We start from the raw sequence: 19,315 nt of genomic DNA on the forward strand, positions 1-19,315 counted from the left end.
TTGACCAAATATCTGGGCACTATGGCCCAGCCATGTTGACACATCAAATTAACCATCACTCTAACCTTTAAATTCACCTTAAAGGTAAAGTCTCCTGAATTCACTGGCTCAGTGAAACAGGGACAGAACAATCGAACTTGCAAATTTTTGGAAGACTATACTTGGTTCTGGATGTCCACTGGCCATATGTTTTTACCCAGCAATCCATCTTCATCCTGGTAACTATATCAAGCTTCTGTCACCAAGGCTGACCGATGTCACCTTAAATTCAGGCTGATGAATATCAAGTGGGCAATCCATAAATTCCCTGTGATCCATTTACACCTCCCAGGACGTTTGCTACCATGATCTATTCCTACTCGCAGAGCACACCTGACACCAAATGTGTGTTTGGTTTTCTTTTTGTTTTTCCCACACCAACCACTTCTCTAATCCCAGCTGAGTGTCCTACAATTTGATTCAATTCTGACATCTTCCAACTGGAGTCAGGCACGTTTCACAAGTGAAGGGCTCAGTCCCACAAAACTGCTTCCACTTCAAATACCAGTGGAAAATCCTGGGCCTCCTGTGCTTCTGACCTACTGGCTATAAATCAGGGGTTCCACCCCGCCCCCTCCTCAGTTATAATCATTTGCGAGAACAGCCCACAGAACTCAGGAAAACATTTGCTTTTGTGTTACTGTTTTATTATAAAGGATATAACTCAGGAGCAGCCTAATGGAAGGAATATATAGGGCAAGTTCTGTGGAACGTGGCATGGAGCTCCATACGGTCTTACTTATAGAGTGTCTGGTATGTGCCAGGAATTGTTTTAAGTTCCTGAAGTAGATGGTAGGTTTGTTCACCATCATTTACCTCTTGCCATGCTTCCCTGTAGGCAGAGTACATGTCACTACCCCCTTGATTGGAGTCCTCAGTTTCAGACTTGCTTTGGACAATGCAATCCAATATGAGTGAGCATAAATATTCCTTGCCTATGCAGAAGTTTCAAATGCATTTGCATGGGTTGTCTGTCCCTTTGGGGCTTCTGCCCTTGCTGATGGGAACATCAAGGCCCACAAGTCTTACTTTTTCAGTGTGGGACTGAAATAAAAAGACATGTGATGCTGAGTCAAGTCCAGCTGAGTCAAAGAGATTCTACTAAGGCCCAACCAACCCACAGCCTTCATATAATTGAGCAGGAAGTAAATGTTTGTTTCACCAGCCACTGATCTGGGAGATCTTTGTCACTATAGAAAAAGTTGACTAATGTAGTGTTAAACCCAGTACTCAATTAAGCTTTATAACAACTCTCTGATGTAGTTTCGATTATTATTACCCACATTTTATAGATGAGACAATTAGCAAACTGAAAAACCAAGTAACTGAGAAGTTTATTGGTCCATCAAGCTATTGAGCTGAGGATTGAACTCATGATGGCTGACTCCAGAATCCACTCACTTTATAGCATCTCACTGATTAAACATGAATAGGAATAGGCAACATGACATTTCAATTTTAGCTGAAGAACTATATTCTAATAGAGGTTTTTATAAGTTAAAAATAAGGTGATCATATGTCCCATTTTGCCATGAACAATACTGGTTTATGCCTGTTATCCCAACAAAATTATTAATAGTTTCTCCTTTCATTCTCAATATATCCCAGTTTGGTAAATTATATATCCACCCTATTTAAAGCCCACTTTTTTCCATGTTAACATTTTTTTCAATCTCCTTCCACTTCATTCTAGCCTTTACTAATCAATACAATAATCCACATGGAGGACAAGTGGCTGGATACCTTAGGAGAAGCTCTCTCTTATGTGACCTGCCTGCCAACGTCACCTATCCCCCTTATGAAATGTTGTTCTTAGTGATCCACTGAGAAATTGTCTCTTTTTTTATTTTAATTTTTTTAATTAATTAATTTACTTTAAAATACCTTTATTAGAGTATAATTGCTTTACATTATTCTGTTAGTTGCTACGGTATAACAAAGTGAATCAGCTATATGTATACATATATCTCCATATCCCATCCCTCTTGCGTCTCCCTCCCACCCACCCTCCCTATCCCACCCCTCTAGGTGATCACAAAGCACCGAGCTGATTTCCCTGTACTACGTAGCTGCTTCCCACTAGCTATCTATTTTATATTTGGTAGTGTATATATGTCAATGCCACTCTCTCACTTCGTCCCAGCTTACCCTTCCCCCTCCCCGTGTCCTCAAGTCCATTCTCTACATCTGTGTCTTTATTCCTGTCCTGACCCTAGGTTCTTCAGAATGATTTTTTTTTTTGATTCCATATATATGTATTAGCATATGGTATTTGTTTTTCTCTTTCTGACTTACCTCACTCTGTATGACAGACTCTAGGTCCATCCATCTCACTACAAATAAGTACAACCTAACAACACTTAGGTTGCTTCCATGTCCTGGCTATTGTAAATGGCGCTGCAATGAACATTGTGATACATGACTCTTTTTGAATTATGGTTTTCTCAGGGTATATGCCCAGTAGTGGGATTGCTGGGTCATATGATAGTTCTATTTTTAGTATTTTAAGGAACCTCCATACTGTTCTCCATAGTGGCTGTATCAATTTACATTCCCACCAACAGTGCAAGAGGGTTCCCTTTTCTCCACACCCTCTCCAGCATTTATTGTTTGTAGATTTTTTGATGATGGCCATTCTGACTGGTGTGAGGTGATATCTCATTGTAGTTTTGATTTGCATTTCTCTAACGATTAATGATGTTGAGCATACTTTCATGTGTTTGTTGGCAATCTGTATGTCTTCTTCAGAGAGATGTCTTTTTAGGTCTTTTGCCCATTTTTCGGTTGTGTTGTTTGTTTTTTTGATATTGAGCTGCATGAGTTGCTTGTAAATTTTGGAGATTAAATGTTTGTCAGTTGCTTCGTTGGAAAATATTTTCTCCCATTCTGAGGGTTGTCTTTTCATCTTGTTTATGGTTTCCTTTGCCCTGCAAAAGCTTTTAAGTTTCATTAGGTCCCATTTGTTTGTTTTTGGTTTTATTTCTATTTCTCTAGGAGGTGGGTTGAAAAGGATCTTGCTGTGATTTATGTCATAGAGTGTTCTGCCTGCGTTTCCCTCTAAGAGTTTTAGACTGTCTGACCTTACATTTAGGTCTTTAATCTTTGAGTTTATGTTTTTGTATGGTGTTAGGGAGTGTTCTAATTTCATTCTTTTACATGTAGCTGTCCAGCTTTCCCAGCACCACTTATTGAAGAGGTTGTCTTTTCTCCATTGTATCTTCTTGCCTCCTTTATCAAAGATAAGGTGACCATATGTGCATGGGTTTATCTCTGGGCTTTCTATCCTGTTCCATTGATCTATATTTCTGTTTTTGTGCCAGCCTCACACTCTCTTGATTACTGTAGCTTTGTAGTATAGTCTGAAGTCAGTCTTGCATTTCTGGGATAAACCTCACTTGATCATGGTGTATGATCCTTTTAATGTGCTGCTGGATTCTGTTTGCTAATATTTTGTTGAGGATTTTTGCTTCTATCTTCATCAGTGATATTGGCTTCTAGCTTTCCTTTTTTATAACATCTTTCTCTGATTTTGGTATCAGGGTGATGGTGGCCTCGTAGAATGAGTTTGCGAGTGCTCCTTCGTCTGCTATATTTTGGAAGAGTTTAAGGATAGGTGATAGCTCTTCTCTAAATATTTGATAGAATTTGCCTGTGAAGCATATGGTCCTGGGCTTTTGTTTGTTGGAAGATTTTTAATCACAGTTTCAATTTCAGTGCTTGTGATTGGTCTGTTTATATTTTCTGTTTCTTCCTGGTTCAGTCTCAGAAGGTTGTGCTTTTCTAAGAATTTGTCCATTTCTACCAGGTTGTGCATTTTATTCGCATATAGTCGCTGTAGTAATCTCTCATGATCCTTTGTATTTCTGCAATGTCAGTTGTTATTTCTCCTTTGTCATTTCTAATTCTCTTGATTTGAGTCTTCTCCCTGTTTTTCTTGATGAGTCTGGCTAATGGTTTACCAATTTTGTTTATCTTCTCAAAGACCAGTCTTTAGTTTTATTGATCTTCTGATCTGATCTTTATGATTTGTTTCCATCTGCTAACTTTAGGGGTTTTTGTTCTTCTTTCTCTAACTGCTTTAGTATAAGGTTAGGTTGTTTATTTGAGATGTTTCCTGTTTCTTGAGGTAGGATTGTATTGCTATAAACTTCCCTCTTAGAACTACGTTTGCTGCATCCCATATATTTGGGGCTGCCATATGTTCACTGTTATTTGTTTCTAGGTAATTTTTTGATCTCCTCTTTGATTTCTTCAGTGATCTCTTGGTTATTTAGCAGTGTATTGTTTAGCCTCCATGCTGTTTGTATTTTTTTACAGTTTTTTTCCTGTAACTGATATGTAATCTCATATCGTTGTGGCCAGAGAAGATACTTGATATGATTTCAATTTTCTTAAATTTACCAAGGCTTGATTTGTGACCCAAGATATGATCTATCCTGGGGAATGTTCCATAAGCACTTGAGAAGAAAGTGTATTCTGTAGTTTTTGGATGGAATGTCCTATAAATATCAGTTAAATCCTTCTCGGTTAATGTATCATTTAAAGCTTGTGTTTCCTTTTTCATTTTCATTTTGGTTGTTCTGTCCATTGGTGAAAGTGAGGTGTTAGAGTCCACTATTATGATTGTGTTACTGTCAATTTCCCCTTTTATGGCTGTTATCATTTGCCTTATGTATTGAAGTGCTCTTGTGTTAGGTGCATAAATATTTACAATTGTTATATCTTCTTCTTGGATCGATCCCTTGATCATTATTTAGTGTCCTTCTTTGAATCTTGTAATGGTCTTTATTTTAGAGTCTATTTTGTTTGATATGATAGTTGCTACTCCTGCTTTCTTTTGTTTCCATTCGCAGGGAATATCTTTTTCCATCCTCTCACTTTCAGTCTGTATGTGTCCCTAGGTCTGAGGTGGGTCTCTTGTACACAGCATATACATGGGTCTTGTTTTTGTAATCATTCAGCCAGTCTATGTCTTTTGGTTAGAGCATTTAATCCATTTACCTTTACGGTAATTATCGATATGTATGTTCCTATTACCATTTTCTTAATTGTTTTGGGTTTGTTATTGTAGGTCTTTTCCTTCTTTTGTGTTTCCTGCCTAGAGAAGTTCCTTTAGCATTTGCTGTAAAGCTGGTTTGGTGGTGCTGAATTCTGTTAGCTTTTGCTTGTCTGTAAACGTTTTAATTTCTCCATCAAATCTGAATGAGATCCTTGCTGGGTAGAGTAATGTTGGTTGTAGATTTTTCCCTTTTATCACTTTAAGTCTGTCTTGCCAGTCCCTTCTGGGTTGCAGAGTTTCCTCTGAAAGATCAGCTGTTGACCTTATGGGGATTGCCTTGTATGTTATTTGTTGCTTTTTCCTTGCTGCTTTTAATATTTCTTCTTTGTATTTAATTTTTGATAATTTTATTAATATGTCTTGACATGTTTCTCCTTTGATTTATCCTGTATAGGACCCTCTGCACTTCCTGGACTTGATCGACTATTTCCTTTCCCATATTAGTGAAGTTTTCAACAGTAATCTCTTCAAATATTTTCTCAGTCCCTTTCTTTTTCTCTTCTTCTTCTGAGACCCCTATAATTCGAATGTTGTCCCAGACATCTCTGAGACTGTCCTTAATTCTTTTCATTCTTTCTTTACTCTGCTCTGCAGTAATTATTTCCACAATTTAACTTCCAGGTCATTATCTGTTTTTCTGACTCAGTTTGATTTCTTCTTGAGAATTTTTAATTTCATTTATTGTGTTGTTCATCATTGTGTGTTTGCTCTTTCGTTCTTCTAGGTCCTTGTTAGATGTTTCTTATATTTTCTCCATTCTCTTTCCAAGATTTTGGATCATCTTTACTATCATTACTCTGAATTCTTTTTCAGGTAGGCTGCCTGTTTCCTCCTCATTTGTTTCATCTGGTGGGTTTTTACCTTGGTCTTTCATTTGCTGTGTATTTCTCTATCTTCTCATTTTGCTTAACTTACTGTGTTTGGGGTCTCCTTTTCAAAGCTGCAGGTTCATAGTTCCCTTTGTTTTTGGTGTCTGCCCCCAGTGGGTAAGGATGGTTCAGTGCATTGTGTTAGCTTCCTGGTGGAAGGGACTGGTGCCTGTTCCTGGTTGATGAGGCTGGATCTTGTCTTTCTGGTGGGCAGGACCACATTTGTTGTGTTTTGGGGTGTCTGTAAACTTAGTATGTTTTTAGGCAGCCTCTCTGCTAATGGGTGGGGTTGTGTTCCTGTCTTTCTCATTGTTTGCCATGGGTTGTCCAGCACTGGAGCTTGCTGGTCATTCAGTGGAGCTACGTCTTAGCGTTGAGATGGAGATCTCTGGGAGAACTCTTGCCAAGTGATATTACGTGGGGCTAGGAGGTCTCTGATGGTCCAATGTCCTGAACTCGTCTCTCTCGCCTCAGAGGCTCAGGCCTGACAACCAGCTGGAGCACCAAGGCCCTGTCAGCTACTTGGCAGTGAATGTGGTGGTCTCCATTCTGAAGTCAGATTATGAGGGTCTACAATAGCCATTCAGCTAGATCAGGCAGACTTTGGGAGCCCTTTGTCTACAAGGCTGTCTCCAGCAGCTGGTAGCTAAGAGTACATCTCTGAATGTGCTGCCAGAATCTTCAACGTTTGTATAGACGTCTTCACTGGGTTCAGTCACGGATTCGGTACAGATGGTTTCAAGAACACCTTAGTCTCTCAAAGCGGTGTGCTTGAAACAGCTCCTAAGCCTGAGGGTCTATAAGCTGCAGGAAGATGAGACCGCCCAGGGCAGCCTGAAAGTCGTGATTCTTGCCACAAATCCTGCTGCTGCCATCGTGGAATCTGGCTTCCCCCAACACTCTGCAGTGAGTTTTCAGTGAAGCTTTCTCCCTGTGCTGATGAGATTCATGCTACCTGAGCTGCCCGAGCCATAGAGCGCTTAAATTTTGGGGCTGGGGTACAAACCCAGCAAATCTGGCTCCAAGGTCTTTGTTACCTCACCCTAAACACCTCACCCCTGCTAGCCACCTCCTGAAACCCCAGCAATTGTCTCTTTAAAAGAACTCTAGGATTCTTATTATGTGTGGAATTTCCATGAACATAGAAAAAGAAAAGCCCAAAGATGGGTCTGCTTTATCATCGTAATACCAAAGATCACTTGTGTTCTCTGCTCTTGAGTTAAGGATCAGCCAAATTGCAGATAACACATTAGCAAAATTTAAGGAAACATGCATGGACAAAGGCTCTAAGAAAAGGAAATGCAGGTCATTATTACATAGCCCTATTAGTAGGTAAAGACAAATTGAATGGTAGCAGTACTTAACAGAACCAAACTCCTGCAGAACGAGGAGCTAATCCTGGGCCCCATTCCCTTGGTACTGTTCCCTCCTACACATACTTAACTCCAATTTATTCCCCTTTTAAGGAGAATTGTAGATTTACACTAGAACACCTATGATAAATTCTAAGACTCCTCTAAAACGCATTCTCCAACTTATGGGAATCATTGATATTTTAATTTTAAAAGCCAGATAGTATTTCATTTCTGCACTGTGTATGATTCCACAACACCCCCGTTTCACATGGTGCCATTTATAAAAGGCAATTACAATACAGCCCTGAGGCTATGATAATTTGAACCCTTATTATGTCAGAAGGTTTCATATTAATATTTTTTTTTTGGAGCAGTGGAGGTCTTTAAAAAAAATACTGCATCCTGCCTTGCCTTCTTACATTTATGTCATGCACTGCAGTTATGGATATAACTGTTGTCAGCCACTGACAAAAAGCACAGAGACCAGATTTATTGCTCTTGGCTGTTAGTGAATTTTCTGGTTCTGTTTGTCTGCAAGTTCCCTTATTTGTCCTCATTTTTTAAAAGAAATATTTTTACTAGATAAAAATTATAGGCCATGGAATTTTTTCCCATCACTTTAAAGATATCATTCCATAGTAGCCCCTAAGTCAGCTGACAGTTCCACTGCCATTCCTTGGAAAGTAATGCATGTTTTTCCTATAGTTACTTTTAAAATTTTGTTTTTATCTTTGATTTTCTGCAATTTCACTAAAATGAGGGTGTATATTTCTTTTTCCTGCTTAAAGTTTGCCAGGTTCTTTGCCCTGTGAATTTTTCACTTTCAATAGATCTGAAAAGTTCTCACCCATTATCTATTTTATTATTGGCCCTGCCTCTTTCTTTTTCCCCTTTCTTTATGGATTTCTTATTAAAAATATTAAAACATTTATATCTATCCTTTATGTCTTTCAACTTCAACTTCACTTTGTATTTTCTCTCATTTTGATTCTTTATGCTGTACTCTGTATAATTTCCAGTTCATTAACTTTTTTGTCAGCTGTGTCCAATTTTCTATTAACTGCATGCATGGAGAGGTTTTTTTGAATATTCATTATGAAAATGTTCATACATATACAAAAGCATAAGAATCACAAAATAAATCGGATATGCCTATTTTTCAATAATTGTCAATACATGGACAATGTTATATATATATATATATATATATTTTTTTTTTTTTTTTTTTGCGGTATGCGGGCCTCTCACTGTTGTGGCCTCTCCCGTTGTGGAGCACAGGTTCCAGACGCACAGGCTCAGCGGCCATGGCTCACGGGCCTAGCCGCTCCACGGCATGTGGGATCTTCCCAGACCGGGGCACGAACCCGTGTCCCCTGTATTGACAGGCGGACTCTCAACCACTGCACCACCAGGGAAGTCCAGACAATGCTATTTTAAGTGTTTTCTCCATCCCCTTTATTATGCAGTTACTTTTAAATTTCAGCTATTTTTTTATTCACAGACAGTGTATTCCCTTCTTTTTCAAATTTACCCTGTCATCTTTTATAGCTTTATGTTTTCTACTAATATTTTCAAGTCATACTCTCTCTTTACTAGGTTGCTTCCTTGTTCTCTCAATGATAAGGTATCATGGTAATTTCTTACTACCTATCTGATATTTTTAAGATTAAAAAATTACGTTATATTCTTTATATTTAGTACTTTTCAACAGGAGGTTTGGTCCAGACTGCCTAATTCACCACAGCTGAATTCAGAAGAGGGAGAGATTATTTTTAGTCATTTACACAGAGGTTAACAAATTCTAACCCAAAAGAGCCTCAAGATACTTTTTATTTTCTTTCATGTCTCACTCACTCTCACCCTTGAAAATAGAATGCGTAAGGACTTTATGTTTAAAATACTGTGAGATAACATATTCCAAGGGACTGCATTGTTCAGTGTTATTTGGAATTTTTTTATAGAGAGGTAAAACGTAAAAGCCAGGTTTCTGGTATAACATTTTCTTAGATTTGGGTTATTTCCTGGTAATAAGCAGCTCAGTATCTGGAATGTTATGAAATATATGTACTTAGCAGAGTAGTTTTGCTATATTTAGTAGTTATTGTTGTTTTTATTTTAAAATTCGCTGAAACTAACACAACATTATAAATCAACTATACTCTAATAAAAATTAATTTAAAAAATTAAATAATCAAATCATTGAATATGAACCTGTATTTGTCAGTAGGCATAGTACATTGTAAATTGTTTGAAATTTTTACAATGTCAAACATAAAAATGTTTGACATTTTTAAACAATACTTTCAGTATCAAATCTCCTCTTAGTTTCAAGTTATAATTATATTAAAAATATGTAATTGATTTTTCTAGAAAGTGTAAGCACATAAAGGAGAGTGTTAACATTTGTTTAGTGCCTAATACATTCAATAGCTTTCACGTTCTGATCTGACTCTGATGAATTGCCTGAAGTGTTCTCTTTAAAATAAAATAGTCATAGGAAAATAATTCCATAATCTATTAGCAAACAACTTACAGCTATGGGAGACAGGAAATAACCCTTATGCATCATTTTGCCACTTCTAGCCTACTACATGCCATAAAGACTGTCAGGTACTTAACATGTTAGTCCTTGTATCATGTCAACAGGTGAATATCTCCCTTGCCAACCATTGTTGCCACAAGTTGCTTTCACCTATGTCACACAACTTGTAAGTGATAATGTGGAATTTTATCGTTTTACACCAAAAGGTGTCTCAGTTAGGGCTTGCATTCAGCTGCAAGGGAGAATCCAATTAACTTATGACTTAAAGGAATTAGGAGCATTCTTTTTTCTAGTATAACAATAAATCCAGTGGCAGAGGCTGTTAGTATGGGTTCGGGGCTGAGATCTCTTTGATTCTTTACACTTTTCCTCATAGTTGCATGGTAACTATTGCAATTCCCATCATCACATCTGCATTATAGACAGGAGAGAAAACAGTACTTCCACACTAATCCTTATGCCTCATTCATTTCACAGAAGAAAATCATGTGGCCATACCTAGCTGAAAAAGACTCTAGGAAGAGAATTTTCTAGGTTACCGGTCTCAAGAGTTGAGAAAGCCAATCTAGAAGGGAATTCAGGTGGGTGCTTGAGTGAGCCAACCTACATTTTTATGTCATGAGGCATACATTTTTCCATTAAATCAAACTACCTTACTTAGGCATAATGCTAAAGATCTTAATTTAAGGCAAAAAATTTTCTCTAATGAAAATCAGTAACAATAGAATTGTATTTATTTTTTCTTCCAGTTTTATTGAGCTATAATTGACATACAGCACTGTGCAATTTTACGGTGTACAGCATAACGATTTGACTGACACATGACAGAGAATGATTATCACAATAAGTTTAACAATGTGAATGTTTCTACCTTCTGGAACTGACTCTTTTGTCTATTGTTCTTCACAGCTTTTGGCTCTACCTTCTCCATACTTAACCCTCTGTTGGCCATGTTTGAAAAGTTTAACGCACTTCTCAAAAATCTGGATTATTATAAAATATAGAGAAAGTTATTAGAAGTATATAAAAGAAACATAATTTTAAATGTTAGTTGTGTTTAATGACTCAATTGCCTAGACATATATCAATTTAATTTACATTTCAGAAGTGACTTTAGGTTTTGGTTAAAATAGGTGTCTAGTTTCTTGTGCAGTATTTTATGAAGCAGAGAGGATGTTTATATCTTAGCAGCTTTCCTGCCACATGGATACACTACCTTTTTATAATAATTGGGGTAATCATAGTTCACGAAGTGGTAAACTTCATGGATAATTTCCAGCCAACTCAGCTTAACTCAGAAAACATTTGTTGAGCCCCTCTTAAGGGTTGATCACTTTTCAAGCTCAGTGGCAATTAGCATGCTCATAAAGGATACGGAAAGCAGCAATTCGTGAAAGATTTCTTGGAAGAGCAAATGTCTAATCTGAATCTTGAAGGATGTGAAGGAAGAAGGAGCAGCATGATTGAAGATATGAAACTTTGTTTAAATGATAAACAGAGGGAACTGATATACCCCACTCAGTTAATGTCTTCCAGAAACACCCTCACAGAAACACCCAGTGATAATGTCTCACCAGACGTCTAAGCATCTTGTGATCCAGTCAAGATGACACATAAAATTAACCATCATAGCAGTTAACTTTATAATACGGAAGAATGATCTGCGATGTACGCGTAATGGGAGAAAGCACATCATAGGGGTCAGGTGCTATTATAGAAGCTGCACTGAATGTGCTAAACCAGCAACTAATATAGGGATGTTGTCCTCCATTAACCACAGCACATAGGTCCAGGAAATAAAAGTTAGAAATAGGAATGGCATCTTTCATGTCTATTCTGTAGTTGTTTGCAAGGGCTGCCATAACAAAGTACCACAAGCTGGGTGGCTTAAACAATAGAAATTTATTATCTCAAAGTTTTGGAAGTTAGATATCCAAGACCCAGGTGTCTTCAGCGTTGGTTCCTTCTGAGGGCTCTGAGGGAGAATGACTTTTACCCGGCTTCTGGTGCTGTGCTAGCATTTTTTGGTGTTTTTTGCTTGTAGAAGCATCGCTTCAACCTCTGCCTTCATCTTCATATGGTGCCTTTCCGTGTGTGTCTGTGTGTTTCTGTGTTCAAATTTTGCCCTTTTATGAGGACATCAGTCATATTGAATTAGGGTCATTATGTGTAAAGATACACAAAATATCTGCGTTGGATACTCCTAATCAACCACTTATAAGAAGAAAGAAGCTAAGTGATTCTGTGTATGGTACTTTAAAGTATTTTTGTAAGAGTAAGGAACATCATGATGTTGGTTGGTTGCTCCTAATGTCCCTGAACAAAGTGGTGAAAGATAAGGATGAGCTCAGGAATTTGAATTTCCAGGACAAGTGCTACCTACATGACCCCAGAGCTTCTAGGTGTTCCCGGAGGACAGTCTTATCTCCTGGAGCCCTCGGACTAAAATTGCTGAATATCAAACACAGAACCTCATCCTGCAACTGGATGCATTACAATGTAAATTGAACTCCCAGCCTCACAGGATACCTACTTTTAAAGTAAGGTCATTGACTGGAAAAGAATAAGATGCTATAAGTCAGGAGGGGATATATGGGAAGACTCTGATAAAGCTAGGGACATTGAGCCCCTAAATTCGTGAGACTTCTTTGCCAGTGGCAAAGCCTTCCCTACACCCAGGAGAATTGGTTCCCCATCACCAGCAAAAGTGTCTTCCCCACCCACAGTAGTATCCCCCTTCCCACCTATCTGAAGAGATTAACCCTTCATTGCCTAAGTAAACCATAATGATCTCCCCTGAGGCAGTTGCCAGGTAAGAAGGTGCTGAGTCTCCTCAAGACCCACTGCCACCATCCTTCTCTGCTTCTAGGCCTATACTTTGACACAAGTCTAGCAGACTCCTAAAGGTGAGCTACAAAGTATGCTACACTTCAAAAGAAGAGTATTCTGGGCTTCCCTGGTGGCACAGTGGTTGAGAGTCCGCCTGCCGATGCAGGGGACACGGGTTCGTGCCCTGGTCCGGGAGGATTCTACATGCCGCGGAGCGACTGGGCCCGTGAGCCATGGCCGCTGAGCCTGCACGTCCGGAGCCTGTGCTCTGTAACGGGAGAGGCCACAACAGTGAGAGGCCCACGTACCGCAAAAAAAAAAAGAAAAGTATTCTAACTTATACAAGCATAAGTCAGGGAAATGTGTGTTAATGGATATTTAGGGTGTGAGATTTAAACCAACAAGGACCCTGTTGGGCTCCTGGACGTGGAGGTCTCTCTGTCCCCTGTTTCTTCTTTGTAGGGAATAGACTCCAGCCTCTATGATCTTCCCTGAGTTCCAAAGGGCAAACTGCTAATCAAGGAAGAAGCAGCCAAGACACAATAGTGCAGCCCTCGAGCAGGGTCCTGGCTCCACCGCAAGGGATACACATAATATCTTTGAGCTCTTTACAGAACTAAAATCCCCAACAAATAAAAGATGTTAGCATTCTTCATTCCAGATTAAAGGAACCAGAGAAGCTCTTCAAGAGACCACCTGAGCCCAGATTAAAGGAGTGCAGGACCTGCACACACCCTAATCCTTATCAGCAACCCCACTGCCCTTGAACCATTGCTATAAAACTCATCACCAAATCCTCTCGGGTTGGGACACACAGTTTTTCAGGGCACGGGTTCGCTGTGTCCCCCTTAGTCTGGCGAAGCAATAAAGCTATTATTTTCTACTTCATCCAAAACTCGTCTCTATGATTCAATTCATCACTGGGGCACAGAGGCTGAGTTTTTGGCATCAGGGTGATGGTAGAAAAAAACATAATGTTGAATTGGTCAGAATTTATTGATATGGGCTAACTCACTAAGCAGAGAGTCTACATTTAATGTTGCAGCTGGGTGAGTTGGAAGGGGCTCTAATAGTTTGGTTGCTTGGCTAAAAATTGACTTAAAAATTGGTCCATTGTGAGCAAATTGGAAATGCCTGACCTCCCTTGGTTTAGTGTAGAGGAAGGGTTTCAAAGGCTTAGGGAGATTGGAGTGTTAGAGTAGATTTGTCATTTGAGATCTAACCACTCACATGGGAAATTCCAGAAGATATATCTTTCACCAATGCTTTGAGAAATAAATTTGTGAGGGGAACCCCAGCATTCTTGAAGAGACCTATGATTGCTCTTCTCTGTAGACCAGACCTTACTGAAGGAATTCCAGACACTCAATTGGAAGATCTAAATGTGATGGGAGTAATTGATCCCTAGGATGGCAGGCAGCACTCAACAGCCAAAAGCAGAGTGGATGTAGTTACCTTAAAGGGCAACAGAGTTAAAGCAGAAATTGCAATAGTCTGACTCACACAGACCTACTGTGTTAGCTAGTTAATCATGGTGTTCCTAAATGTGAAATAGATAGGAAACCTCCTAAATTCTTACTTGATCTGTATTTTTAAAGAGTTCTAGATCAAGTGAATAAAAGTCTAATTCAAATTATAAAAACAGAGAGTCCTGACCCCTCAGTCAATTCCCAGATGTGAGTCAGTATAGATCCAAAACCCCTTCAATGAAGGGAAGACCAGATCCCCTCCAGAAAGGACCCAATACACTACTGAAAATGTATACTGTTGATCTCTCTTCCAGTCTTTCTACAGGAGGAAACTATAGTCTTTTCCCAGAGTAACCGTGTACTGGAGAAAAGGAAATAATCAGATCTTTCAGGGACTACTGGACACAGTTCCTTAACTGAAACTGATTCCAGGACCCCAAAACGTCACTGTGACGCACAAGTCAGTGTAGGGGCTTATGGAGGTCAGGTGATCAATGGAGGTTTCGTTCAGGTCCATCTCCTGGGGTGTCCAGTGGGTCCCCAAACCCATCTGTGGTCATTTCTCCAGTTCCAGAATGCAGAATTGGAATAGGCAGCATACAGAATCCTCCACACCAGTTCCCTGACCTGTGGAGTGAGGGCTATTTCCGTGAGAAAGATCAAATACAAGCCATCAGAATTGCCTCTACCTAGAAAAACAGTAAATCAAAAGCAACCCTGTATCCCTGGAGGGATACAGATGGCAGAGATTAGTGTCATCATCAAGAACCCAAATCTTACTTTTTAAAAATGTCTTTAAATGATACTTTTGTAAAATACAGTAAGTATTTATTACTGAGAAGTCTTAATGAATACATTTTTGTGGGGAAAAACATCTTTACTGATAAATAGGTTACAGTGAAATAAATAGAGTGATAATTTTTAGGGGAATAAAAGTAGAATCTCAGTCTCTCTCCAACCCGCCTCTAGCTCTCTGCTCCTGCCTTCTTACTGGCCACCTTGGATGATGAGGACTTAGTGGGAATGCCAGGCTTTCTTGAGCCTTTAGGGGCATCTGCCTTCCTGGCCAGTGTTACAGGATCCATCTTGGACCCACTGCCGTTGGGAGGAACAGGGGCCTTGGCTTTAGGCCCCTCTCCAGCCCCCTGGGCAGCAACCTCTTTAGGGACCTTGTTCCCCATCTTCTTTTTGGCTGGGGAAGCACAAAAGACAAAAAACTCCAGGGTCTTTTTAAAAATTATTAAATAAAATGGACCCCAAATCACTCCATTATAAATGTTTCTAAATCTGTCACGTATTGTGATTATCTCAACACAACCTGGTGATAACAGTTTGCAGACAGGCGTTTAGCACAGACAGGCACTTGGCAGGACACTTTGATGTCACTGCTGCAGGCCACTGCCTGCCTTTTGCATTGGCAAATACCTAGAGGAGAGGCCAACGGGGATTCAGGGCTCACCTGCACGCATTTCCCTCACTCTGGTCCTGTGCCCCAAGTGCTGACGACACTCCTTGTTCTCCAATCTTTCCCAGCAGCAGGTTTCTGTTTTTGCTTTTGTTTTTCAATACAGCTTTTAATTTTTCCAGGGGGAGTATGAGTTGAATACCACCCATGCCATTTTAATTCAAGGGAAAAGCCCTATTAAGTTGTTTTTAATATTTGTTTTTCTATTTCCCTTCACTCACCTTCATTTCCCTTCATGCACCTTCTTGAGGACAGTAATCAAGCTTGCTTTACTTTAAGGTCAATAAATGACTACCTGAAGCTTGATTTTGTGAATAAACGTTTATTGGAATACAGTCACTCATACCTTGACTGTGATTTATGACTGATTTCATTCTACAATGGCAGAAGCTGTATGACCTGCATTGCCTAAAATATTTACCAACTGCCTCTCGACCAAAAACCTTTGCAGACCTCTATTCTATTTCACCCATATTTTCCTGTAACTCCTGGAATTTTCAGCCATTCATGCAGTCATGAATCAAACATTTATTAAAAGCTACCTATGTACTAGGTACTGGGCAATATTGCCGAGATACAAAGATAAAAGATACAATCTTTTTTATATGTAGTATGTAATGTACTATGCACAATAATTTCTGTTGACTGAGTGTTAAAAGACAGTTCTGAGTGTAGCATTTATTACTTTGGGTTGGAAGTGCCGTTAATCTATTATTAGAGGTCTTGGTGTTATTATTATGATTTTATTTCTGATATTCTCAGACAGAGAGGAGGTCTAGAACATTCAGTTTGCTCATATGGTCATTCCAAGTCATGTCCACCACTTCCTCTTATCATCATAATGATCCTTTATTTAAATATATATTTATATGTTTTCATTGAAACAAATACAAATATTTCAAAGGCTGCACATTTTTTTTGTTAAATATCATAAAATATATAAATGCTTTCATATCTGTCTGATTGGTGTTAACAGAACCCATTTTTTTCTTCCAACGTTCGGATGTGAGTTTCTCATCTTACTAATAAACATTCAAATAGCCATTGTGATGAGGTAGAACCTTTCCCTGCTAAAATTGCTTTCATCTGCATGATACATTTCTTCATTTCATAAACTGTTTTAAACTGAGGATATATTATTATCCAAATGATCGATTCTTAATTTTTTTGAATCATTTAGTTTCTTTACACTCTTTAAAGTAAGATTATGCTCTGGAATCTAAACCTGTCTGTAGTCATATCACAAAATAATAATCACTCCCAGATGCACGATGGGACCAGCCTGACATTACATAAACTAAAAGCAGGCACAGGTCTCTTGTTTCCTCTGGAAGTATTTTAATCTCTATCACTGTCAACAGGGCTGTCACCTAATAAATACACATAATGGGAGATTCATGAATCACTGTAGCATGAAAAAGTATTTTTGTGGCAGCAGAAATGCAATTAATTGAAGTTTCAGTAATACCCTGGAGGCAAAACAAAACAAAACAAAAAAACCTGAGGTGACATTTCTCAGGCAAGCCTACATATGTGTGCAATTCTCCATCTTTTCTATCTCATGCTTAAAATACTTCCCAGAATCCTTAAGAATTTGATCTAAGAGTCTTGCTCTTGATTGCCTCTAGACATCTGAATGTTTATTCTTCCTGTCTATAAAGGTAGCACTTTAACTCTTACTGATATGAAATTAATAATACTTAATTTCTATGTATTAAATTTTCTAACAGCAGCATGGGAATTATCTAGAAACTTGGTAGAAATACAGATTCTCAGGCTCTGTGCTGGACCTACTGAATTGGAGTCTGCTCATTTAACAAGATCTGCAGGCACTTGGTAGGCACATTAAAGTTTGCAAAGCCTTGGTTAAGATTTTGAATCTGATGGAGCTTGAAATAATTTCCATCAGTGTTGGGGAGAATTTCTAAGATTCTGTCTCTTTGTGGAGCAGGATAAATGGCTTTGGCAGTGGAGCTAAAGAGTGAGGCACAGGGTGGGCAGTTGAGGATTGGTGGGAAGAACGGAGCATGGCTTGGGTTAGCCAAGGGGCTCTTTACTTTCTCTGGCAAGGGTCCTCTGGTTGAAGAAAATGTCCCCTATTAAGAGAATGCAGGAGATGCGTGCTTATTTCTATGCTGCCCCTTATTGCTCTTTGCAATTTTTGGAGCACTGGCAATTCCAGAAATCCTCCCCAAGCTCCAGGGCACTTCAATCCTAACCACATAAATGTCGTTATGTATTTACTACAGGTTTTACCTCCCCTTCTGGGTGGTCATGTTGCCTGAAGGTAGAACCCGTGTTTTTTCAAATCTCCACATGGCCAAGGATAATAATGTGCACATAGTAGGCCCTAATTAACATATGTCAAAAGACAGAAAAGAGAAATTTTGGAAAGCTAGAAGACTGAAAGACAGGAAGGAAAGAAGGGAGGAAGGAAAGCTCTCACATGTAAGATTAAAATTGGTAAATTTGATCCAGATTAAGAATTGTACAAAAGTTTCAATATAATTGATAAAATTCAATAAAGAATACTTAAAGCTACAATTTGTTGAGCATTTGCAGTCTATGGTAGCACTATGCTTATATATATATATTATGCCATTTATTCTCTGCACTAATCCTCTGAGGTGGGTATCAGCATGAAAGTCATTTCAAGAGACTGTTAAAGACAGATCCCAGGGCACCACATCCAGACCTTCGGATGTATTCAGTAAATGTTGAATGCGAACCAGGAATCTGCATTTTAGCAAACAGCCAAAGTTATTCTAATGCACCATACTTTGATGGCTCACCTAGACTTTCAACTTCTATTTATATAATATAAGAACCATTAACATTTCTGGCAGCCACATCACAGTTTTCTCATGTTAATTTTGCTGTCAGTCAGAACACAAGTTCTTTCTACACTAATTACTTTCAAGACAGATACTGTCTCCCTCCAGTTTCATATTTGTACACTTCAAACTGAGAGCTGTAATGAATAATTATATATTCATTACTGATCAATTTTATGTGGTTAATCTAGTTCTCAAGAGAAAATGTGTAAGGAAGCAAGAAATGTAGCTGGAACTGAGCCCATGGAAACACCTACAATTAAAAATAAGATATGAGAGGAAGCCTCAGCAAGAAAGCTAACAAAGAGTCAGGAAAGACATCTGGAAGGTTTAACATCTTAGAAACCAATGGAAAGAGGTGTTGAACAGTGTGAAGAGGTAAATGAGGATGAGAACTGACAAATTCCTGCTGGAGTTAAAACATGGACATCACTGAAAATCTTAGGGAGAAAATTTCAAGGGAAGCCAGATTAAATTAAGTCGAGGAATGAATCATTGAAGAAGTGGAGAGAGTGTGTTTGAACTGTTGTGAGAATTTAACAGTTTCAAATTAATTTTTAAAGAGATTTTAACTCTCCCTAATTTTGAACATTTTAATCATATTAAGTGTGCTTAATATAAATAATATTAAATGCAATTACACATATAGAAAATGTAAATATATAAAGACAATAATGATTGATATTTTTACCCACAGTAAGAAGGAAATGTTAGTAAAAAAGTAAAGGAAACCGCCACAAAACAATACACTAAACTGCTTTTGTCAAAGACACAGTGTTCATAGAACCAGATTTACCAGCAAAACATCATCCATGAAATAGGCTTGCCATGAGGGGGTCATGCTAAAGGTATTG

This window comes from Tursiops truncatus, chromosome 7 (assembly GCF_011762595.2).
Source record: "Tursiops truncatus isolate mTurTru1 chromosome 7, mTurTru1.mat.Y, whole genome shotgun sequence".
Classification (NCBI taxonomy): domain Eukaryota; kingdom Metazoa; phylum Chordata; class Mammalia; order Artiodactyla; family Delphinidae; genus Tursiops; species Tursiops truncatus.